We start from the raw sequence: 10,346 nt of genomic DNA on the forward strand, positions 1-10,346 counted from the left end.
AATTACAAGGGATTAAAAATGTTATAATGTGATGTTTGTTGGATGATCTAATTGAAGTAAAGAGAGAAAAAACTGAAACTGGCGGAGGAATTGTGTAAGTGTAGGGAAGAGTTAGAAATTCTGACGGTGCAGGATCCGGTGAATTTGATCCACATGAGTCAGTTTCAGACTCAGTGTGAAGCGTTAACAAGGGAAAATGAGAAAACTGAAGAGGAGTATAAACAGGCGGATACAGAATTAGAGAAAGGAAAAGTCAGGGTCGGGATTTACGGCTGTTACGAATGTCACGAAGAAATCGGCAGCTGAGAAGAAAGGCTGCGCTGATCGCAAGTGTTTAAAACAGATGGAAAATCTGCAAAGTGAACTCTCAGCTCGGAAAGGAGTGATATGTGCGAGGACGGACGATGATGGTGATGCAGATTGGGGTGATTTAACGTATGAAGAGACGCTTGTATCACACACCGGGTTGCTCTCTTCAGTCACCTGATGAGGTAATCGTAGCCTTTGGCCGGGTTCAGATATGGTCAGGTAGTGTCCAAATTTCATAGAGTGTTTCAACCGTTAACCACTACACTGTCCAGTTGGTGGATCAGAAGTGAGGGCCAAGTCACTGCCCAACTGTTCCTGACCTCGAGCTCAAACCCTCTCTCCAGCTCCATACCCAGTAAGGGGCTCTTTCTGCTCCCTCCCCCATCCTGCCAGCTGCTTGCTTCTTGCTCTTTTCATCAAGGCCCAGCACAGACAGCAACCTCCATGCTGGCCGTGCCGGGAACCCACTACAGTCGATCTCCATGAGGTACAGCCACGTCTGCCATCGTTTGTCCCTGCACTCCGGGACTAACAGTGTCAGAGCCAGGATTATTGGGGAATTGGCCCGCCTCCCAGCAGGTTTTTCCGAGAGTGGGTGGAAGCTTCAACACCCAGTGCCCCAATGGCGCCTGTAGTAACGGAGGGACGGCAGGAAACACTAGAGCCGGGGGTGTGGGGCGTGTGTGACAGGGTATTCTGTCCCTTTGACGTGGCCCAATTGAGTGCTGGAGCTGTGAATGAGAGATGATTCTCGGAAACTTTCCCAGTGCATTCAGCAGAGAGGATAACTCACGGTTTATATGAAACGGAGGAAGGGAAGCTAACCCTTCTCTGTCTAACTTCAGCTTTCCCTTCAGCCCTGCCGGAGGAACAGGCACCCGCCCAGGGGACACGGGGTGATTTACAGAAGACACCATTAGAAGCTGCTAGACTAATAGAGGTGACAGTGAGGTTTTGCATGACTGCAGACAGTGGAAAGGAAGGAACCTTCTATATCTGTGACGAGGTTGTGGCCGGCTTTCTCGTGTGTTTTGGGTCCTACTTTGGATACGCAGAATTTGACTCCGTGACAGAGTAGGAACTGGCCGAGGAACTTGGTATCGCACAGTACCGAGGAGAGCAGAAGAGTGTGTGAAATGATTGCTCCATTCAAACCCCACACATGCTGAAGCATGGGCTCTCAGAAGGATGATGCGAATGAGTGAAAGGGAGTGAGGGAGAAAGGTACTGAGGAGGATAAGGGGAAACAGGGTTCTAAAACGACCCTATCACAGAACAAAGTTTGCAGTGGCAGAATGAAGGGAGACGGGGGTGGGTGCGGCCGATCAGTACGAACTCCACAACGCCACCTAATGACTGGGTAGTCAACGACGTGGTTGGAATATCTATGTTCCCCCTGTTATGAATACTGGATCCACAAAGTAATGATGCAATACTGGACACGAAGTTTATTTTGGCATTGATTGCCCACAACCCAGGTGGGTTGGGACTTGTCAGCATGTAACGATGGCCTATTGCCCCAAGAAGGTCAACTGTGTTACCTATAATATAATGCCCATGGTGCTGATGATAAGCCACGATGTGAATCCAGAGTTACCCAGGGGGTCTCCAAGTTACATGTGCGTTCACCACATGGTCGGATGGTGCAGCTGGACCCCTTGTTGAAACTAAAGTAGGAATCGGCCCCATAAAATTTCTTGCAGATGATACTAAGGTAGATGGCGTTGTGGAAAGCTTGTTTCAAAGTTTGCAGAAAGTTAGAAGAGTGGGCTGAACGATGGCAGATGGAGTTTAATGCTGATAAGTGTGAGGTCCTACATTCTGGTAGGAATAATCCAAATAGGACATAAATGATAAATGGGAGGACATTGAGGAATGCAGTAGAACCAGTAGAACCAAGGAATAATGGTGCATAGTTCGCTGAAGGTGGAGTCTCAAGTGTATAGGGTGGTGAAGAAAGCTTTTGGTATGCTAGCCTTTATAAATCAGAGCATTGAGTAATGTTAAAATTGTGCAATGCATTAGTAAGGCCGAATTTGGAGTATTGTGTACAGTTCTGGTTACCGAATTATAGGAAAGATATCAACAAAATAGGCAGAGAACAGAGAATATTTACTAGAATGTTACCTGGGTTTCAGCACCTAATTTACACGGAAAGGTTGAACAAATTACGTCTTTATTCTTTGGAGCATAAAGGTTTGAGTGGGGACTTGATAGAGGTATTTAAAATTATGAGGGGGATAGATAGAGGTGACGAGGATAGGCTTTATCCACTTAGAGTAGGGGAGATTAAAACAAGAGGACATGATTTGAGAGTTAGGGGACAAAAGTTTAAGGGTAACAGTAGGGGGTATTTCTTTACTCAGAGAGTGGTAGCTGTGTGGAATGAGCTTCCAGTAGAAGTAGAAATAGTAGTGTATATATGTACATATGGTTCATAATGCAGGAGAGTCTCGAACCACCCTAAACATGGCTACATTCAATGTAACACATTGGGAAACAGAAGATGCAGTTATTATTGATGAATTTATGTGACACTCACGTGTGGGAGTACCGTTAAAATACATTCGAAACCTTGAGATTTTTTAATGTATTTAACCTTTTAATGTGTTCAATAGACCCTACATTATCCCAGAGTGCTTTGCTGTATGCTAAGTGAGGACGTGGCGGGAGGCGTGTGACTTTGGCTTCGAAAGACAAAAAATAAGATGATCGAAGTAAAAATGTTATTATGACCTGAAATCACTTTTGTGTTGAAAATGCATTTTTGTGTCAGGGCCCCACGCAGCTGTATCCACCCCCCCCCCCCCCGTAACATGTGTGAACATGCACTGTTTATTTTTAAATTTTGCAATTATTTTGTGGCACGAAACAGCTGTGGGATTGGGGACAATGTTTCTGTTGCGTTTGTATTTGTTTTGTGCATTTCGTGCGGAAGAGGAGTTGTTGATCTTCTTTTTCTTGGTCTCGAGGCTATATGGTGAAGAAGAATCACAGGATTGTGTACTGCATACATATTCTGATAATAAATATAATGAAATGAAGGAATGAAAGAATGATACAAACATGGATTTTTATACTCTCTTGTGTGTGTGTGTGTGTGTGTGTGTGTGTGTGCGCGCGCGCGTGTGCGTGTGTGTTTCGTTGTGTTTCCTTATTTGTTTTGCATGTAATTGATATTAAGGACACCCGAATTCCACACTGGCAATGTGAAATCCTGGTTGAGCAGATGGAAATCCGTGCATCTGTATTCGGATATGAGATGCCTACATTTCAGGAGAATATTACTCGTTGGTGTACCGTTACGTTTGGGAATTTGAAATTAACAATTTTGTTAAGACTGGAATAATTTGACAGCAATCCTAAAAATTGCTTAACTAACAAGATATTTTTATTTTATAGAACAGAAAAGATGTTCAAGACTTTTGGCATCTTGGTTAGAATCCCCCAAACACAAACTAATCCAAGAGTTCATACTCTCGAGGAGAATGGTAACAGTAGGTGATTCAATACAATTTGACAAGCTACAATGACATAATTTACTTCAGTATTATGTTTCTCAATTGGCTCCATTGAAGTACATATTTAGAGTGGGAGCATATTGAATTGATAAGAAAACAACTGAAGGTTGAGTCACCTTTGTTGGGACAAACTAATTCACACAAACAGTCCAAACATTGCACTAGTCAATTATTCATTCGCAATCTGTCACCACGGGGATTGCATCTGCCTGACTTAATTGGTTTGTAAATAATTTTAAAACAGTTATTTTTAAATCTGTTATAATGTGTCCCTGTGGAGTCGCTAAATGGTATTAAAAACCGCAGGCATGGGCTGCCTTTACATTTCATTCCAAGAGATCGCCTGTAGCACAGGGGGGACTGGTCACTGGACAGAGAAAATGCCTGCATTGTTCAATAGGTACAGAAGTGTGGAGAAAATACTGTACGTGTTCATCGCCGTCATTGGAGTTCCTGGTGAGTGAGCAGAGCAATTCATGTTTGGTATTTCTGTGTGTTAACCATGTGAATCTGAAAAGCTTCTATCTTGTTGATCATTGTAGAAATATCCGTCAGAGATTTTGATCCTGTCAGTTCAACACTCTGATTGTTCATATTTAAGGACAAGCGGAACAAAACTCCTGTCTCTCATCAAACTCACGGGATCGACTCGAACGTTGTTCTTGCCTTCAATGACACCCTGTCCGGAGTTGTCCCAGTGTGGGGACAGGCAGCTCCCCCGCAAGCTGTGACTGGGATGGGTTTACATTGTAAAGTTCACTGTTTCTGAGTTATCGATCAGAGAGAACCCCTGGTCCTGTGTTTCATAACTCCCTGTGGAGTATGTCACAGTCGGATCCCACTGCCTGCCGGTCAATTATCGGGTCTGATCACCTGAACCGGTGTCCGCGGATCTGCTGACGAGAGTTATCGAATTGAACTGCGCTGTGGAATTAATCCATTAACGGAGCCGCTTAGCCTCAAGATACAAAGTTGTTCCTGCTTTCCCTCTGAGACGCGTCGTAAATTTTCTCCAGGACACCTCTTCGTCCTGGAGAATAGTCTCGGCCCAATACCAAAGTTTGTTCAATTCCATGTACGGAATGCTGCCTGGCCTACTGAGTCCCTCCAGTGTTTTGTGTCTGTTCCTCTCCTCTGCATGCCTTATCGGCCCCATCATTTTCGAGTTTCCAGGGGCCAAGTCAGTCACGGTTAAATCAATGAATCGGGTTCAGCACCGACCGATTGTTCATGCAGATCGCTTTTATCGCCGACGGTTGTCCACACATTGTCTAACCTCCACACTGAAGAAGGCAGGTCAGAGACAGTGTGACCAGTGTCCCATGTTAGGTTAGCAGCCGTGCATTGACTCCGCAACGCCTGGTCTTCAGCTGAAAACCGATCCCTTGAGGAATGCGTTCAGTAATGCCCTCTGTCTGTTATCTCTCTCTCCCTCACTCTCTCTGCTCCCTCGCCCTCCCACCTTCCTTCCCTCTCCCTGTCTCCCTCCCCCTCTCCCTCCTCTTCTCCCCCTTTCCCACACGCAGTGAATTTATTGGCAATTGTGATCCTGTCTCGGGGAAAGTGCGGCCTCTCTACCTGCACCACTCGCTACCTGGTTGCCATGGCAGCGGCTGATCTACTGACCATTGTCACCGCGGTCATTTTGTGGCGAATCAAATCCTATTACTTCCCGTGGAGTTTTCTGGACATCACCCCTGTGTGTAGTGTTATCGATGTACTGAGCTGCACAGCCACAAACTGTTCTGTCTGGTTCACCGTCGCTTTCACCTTTGACCGGTTTGTCGCCATTTGCTGCCAGAAGCTGAAAACAAAATATTGCACCGGGAAAACTGCAGCTGTGGTTCTAACAACAATCGGCGCACTATTCTGTCTGAAAAATGTTCCCCGATACTTCACACGGCAACCCAGGGTGATCATCGACAATGTACCTTGGTTCTGTAAAGTGATGGACAGTTATTTCACTGACCCCGGGTGGGTAGGGTATGACTGGTTCGATACGGTTTTAACTCCGTTCGTCCCTTTCGCTGGGATCCTGCTGCTCAACGCTCTGACAGTCAGACACATTTTAGTGGCCAGTCGGGTCCGTAAGGGGCTGAAGCGTCAGAGCAAGGGGGAGAACCGCAGTGACCCGGAGATGGAGAGCAGGAGGAGGTCTGTGGTTTTACTCTTCACCCTCTCCGGCAGCTTCATCCTCCTGTGGATGACACTGGTTGTAAATTTCATATATTATCAGGTCTCAGGGAAAGGATTCAGTTTCAACGATTCGGAATGGATCTTTATCTACGTCGGGGGTTTGCTGAGTGATTTCAGCTGCTGCACCAACACGTTTATTTACGCGGTGACTCAGTCAAAATTCAGGGAACAGATAATTAGGTCGGTGAAATATTCTCTCCCCTCGGTGGTTCATTTTATTAATAAAGCTGCGTCCTGAGCACAAGCCGGACGCGGCCACAATTTCTCTAGTCCGGAGGCCAACTCCTCACATTCACCGCCTGATCTCGCAGTTGTTATTCAGGGGCCGACTGTCCCATTGACCAGTAGGTCTGGGACATTAGGATAGTGTGTTTCTGGGGAGGGTCAAAGCACTGTCCTGGACTCGCCAGATGTCAGTCAACGAACTACTCTGAAATGCCAGCCATCCATTGGTCTGGGAATATGTCCATCTACTCCTATTCCCACCCACCAACCTCACAGACCGACTTTCCCACAAGACAGCTGGTGTTCTAGTCTGATGCTGGTAGGATAATCAAATGTCAAGCACACCAGTTTCCGCCTTCCGCTTGAATGATTGGCTAACGTGCATTTAAATAGGGCGGGTATTGGATACATTGTGGTTGGTACTCCAAATTAATGCACGTTCCCGCCACTAACTGGACGGGAATATGGTGTAGAGGATTGGGAAATAAAACCCTTGCTGCTTCTTTGTTCTAATGAAAACTGAATTACACTCCAAAAATCCTACAGATTGTACCACGTGAAGCCCAATAGAGTGAATCAAATTAAACTCATTCCCACGACTGAAATGAAAGATATCCGCCCCCAACGATTGGAATGAAATCTGTATTTCATTTCTGTCCACCTGATCACCTTCACCCTGAAATAGTGTGTTTTCAAGTGCTTCATAATGACAAAAACTACACGTCCCAGTATGAAGTTTTCCAACACGACATAAGGAATAATTCGTTATAGTCGGGCTAATTCAGGTCGTATCAATATAATTCCTTCCCTTCTTGTTTTTACCCTGTTCTCCCATGAACCGAACACAGGTGTTCTCTAAAGGTGCCTCCCCTTGTGCCCAGTATCCCACGAAATTTATAATAAGCCCCTAATTCTTAACCTTGCAAAACCTGAAACAACTTCTGATTTGCAAAGTGGAAGGTCTTTATCTACAGTTGAATCTTCAGCAGCTTTTGCAGCTAAATAGTCAACCCGCTCATTCACACCCAATTCTGAATGGACGCCCAATCCAAGTGAACCACAATATTCGACAAATGAACCACAATTGCTCACATCCGCAAATCGGTGTGTACCCCGTATATGGCCTACATACTGTGTACATCTGCAAATTACTGTGCATCCCATATTGGCCGACGCATTCCGTAATCTGTGTACACCCCAAATCCATGTTCAACCCCAAATCTGTGTGCCCCTCCAAATCCGCAAGCAACCCGCAAATCAGTGTGAACACCCAAATCCGTGTGCACCCACAAATCTGCGCACATTCTGAAACAGGAGCGCACTCCATAATCATTTTGCACACCAACCAGGTGAAAGCTCCACATGCAGTCCATCTAATCACAAAGCATCATTTTCAAACAGTACACAAAACGGCTGACTCGATATTAAGCACTCGCACGCAACCCACAATTCTTGTGTAAATCCAAATCCGCTGGCGTACGCTGATCCCATATTCGACAACACAGAAATAAGAGAGCACCACAAAATCTATGTGAACCCGTTGAAAGGACAAAGCACAGGGGTTATAAAAGTATCGGAAATTAAAACCCGTCACAACTCCAAATCCGCAGTCTCCAAAAAATCTGTGAGAACACCGAACTCAGTAAACATCGCCATAAAGCCCGAAAGTAATGAAAATCTGTGCCAGCTCCAAATCAGTGCGCACCCCAAACACCTCACATGCATAATAGCTTGTCTCAGAGCAAGAATCATTTCAAACAGTTTAGAAAATGGCTGTATCAACATTAAAAAAAGTCCCCAGCCAACCAGTTGTTTGTTTGCACCTTCCGATCGGCCGAAACCCCAAATCTGGATGCAACCTTAAATCTGTGTGCAGTCCTACCTCCGACAGCACAATCCTAAATCTGCGTGCACCCCCAAATCCAAATCCCCCCACCCAAAGCCGTGTGCACTCCATAGTTGCCGACAAACCGCTAAATCTGGTCCCCAGGTAAGTGCGCCCCCACATGTTCGGGAATACAGCCATGAACTCGTGCGCATCCCTAAACGCATGCGCACCACCAAGGACCACGATTGTCGTTCCAAATCAGTGCGCACAACAACCCCATATGTGCATGAGATTATCTCAGAACAAAAATTGAGTCGCATTGAAAATCTGCCTCGACGTAAAAAATCCGAACCCAGTCCAAAATCCGTGTGGAAATCTTGATCTGCAAGACCATCACGTGCTGCCACGTATGCACCCCGATATTTGAAAGCGGACATCACTAAATCCGCGTGTGTTCGACAACGCACACTAAATCTGCGAACATTTGGGTGCGCACCCTCAAATATGTGCACATCACCAAATAACATACCCCCTAAAAATCTGACACGCACATTAGAATGAGTTCAGGCAGTTCTCAGAATAGCTTCCACCACCTTCAAAAAGCTGTGTACATTCATTATCAACGTACAGGAAACAACCTTTATATTTGTTACTCAACCAAATCTACCGACACCCCTAAATTCATTTACATGCACGTCCTGAACTGGGGCTCTGCCAGCGAGATGTTTCCTGAGACGCCCGGGCAGAAAGGGGACGCTTCACGCAAAAATTAGAGTTTCTGACATTGAAATATTTCTGTGTTGTCGAATATGGGATCAGCGTACGCCAGCGGATTTGGATTTACACAAGAATTGTGGGTTGCGTGCGAGTGCTTAATATCGAGTCAGCCGTTTTGTGTACTGTTTGAAAATGATGCTTTGTGATTAGATGGACTGCATGTGGAGCTTTCACCTGGTTGGTGTGCAAAATGATTATGGAGTGCGCTCCTGTTTCAGAATGTGCGCAGATTTGTGGGTGCACACGGATTTGGGTGTTCACACTGATTTGCGGGTTGCTTGCGGCAATATTACATTCTTGAGGAACCATTGCGGAACATTGTGATTCCTGAATGTTCATTACTAATGGGGCCACAATCTTTTTAGCCACCTCTTTCAGAAAGCTGGGGTGTACACCATCTGGGTCACGTGACTTATCTAACTTGGCCTTCCAGTTCCTCAAGAACCTTCACTCTGGTTCTGGTAACTTTGCACACTTCTGACTCCTGACACCCGGAAGTCCCACCATTCTGCTGGTGTCTTCCTCTGTGAAGACAGACACAACATACTTATTCAGTCTGTCTGTCATTTCTTTGTTTCCCATCACTGCCTCTCCAGCATCGTTTTCCAGCCACCCGAGACTTTATATTAGATAAAAAGTGGGTTACGTGTGCTTTAATTGGACAAGAATGTTGCACCGACACACCAGACAAATCTGAAAATATAACTCACCTGATGGATTATATTTGAGAGGCAGCAGATAGAATGAGAGAAGTGGGAGAGCAGTTCCACAATGATAACCCGTCAGGAAGCCGGTGGCCATTTGGGACTCTGGGAGGTTGGTGGGATTCTGGTTTACATTGTACAGTTCCACAATGATAACCCCTCAGTAAGTCAGTGGCCATTTGGGACTCTGGGAGGTTGGTGGGATTCTGGTTTACATTGTACAGTTCCACAATGATAACCCCTCAGGAAGCCATTTTGGGAATCTGGATGAGAGAATACCGTGTTACATTATGGAATAACCATTAGAGTAATAATAATCAGATTATTATTCTTTTACGCTTCCATGTGACCGAAACGAGGGGACATCAGGGTTCTGGGTACTCATAGGTAATGGGTGGGATATAAGGGAAAGGAAAGCCCTGAGATCTGAAGTATTTTCGCCATAAAGACATCATTCACTCCTTAAGTCCGGATAATATTGGATGTCTGTTGTCATGGGACAACAAAGAGGAGGGAATGGGGAAATATGTACTGAACTTTGAATTTTAATGTAAGTATCTCATGAGACAAAATAAAGTTCTACAAACCCCGGAGTGCTGAGCTAGTATATGCAATATACGTAGGTGACTAAAGTAGCCGGAGGAAGCAACAGGACTTGTGCTTACTAAAGGAACTCGTGACTGCAAACACTGAACGCTGTGCAGGAATGAGGAAGTAACAGAGACGACTCAACCGGAGATGGCAGCAACAACAAATGTATCGGGAACACGGAGCTCGCTGGGAACA

Source organism: Hypanus sabinus, assembly GCF_030144855.1.
Source record: "Hypanus sabinus isolate sHypSab1 chromosome X2 unlocalized genomic scaffold, sHypSab1.hap1 SUPER_X2_unloc_14, whole genome shotgun sequence".
Taxonomy (NCBI): Eukaryota; Metazoa; Chordata; class Chondrichthyes; order Myliobatiformes; family Dasyatidae; genus Hypanus; species Hypanus sabinus.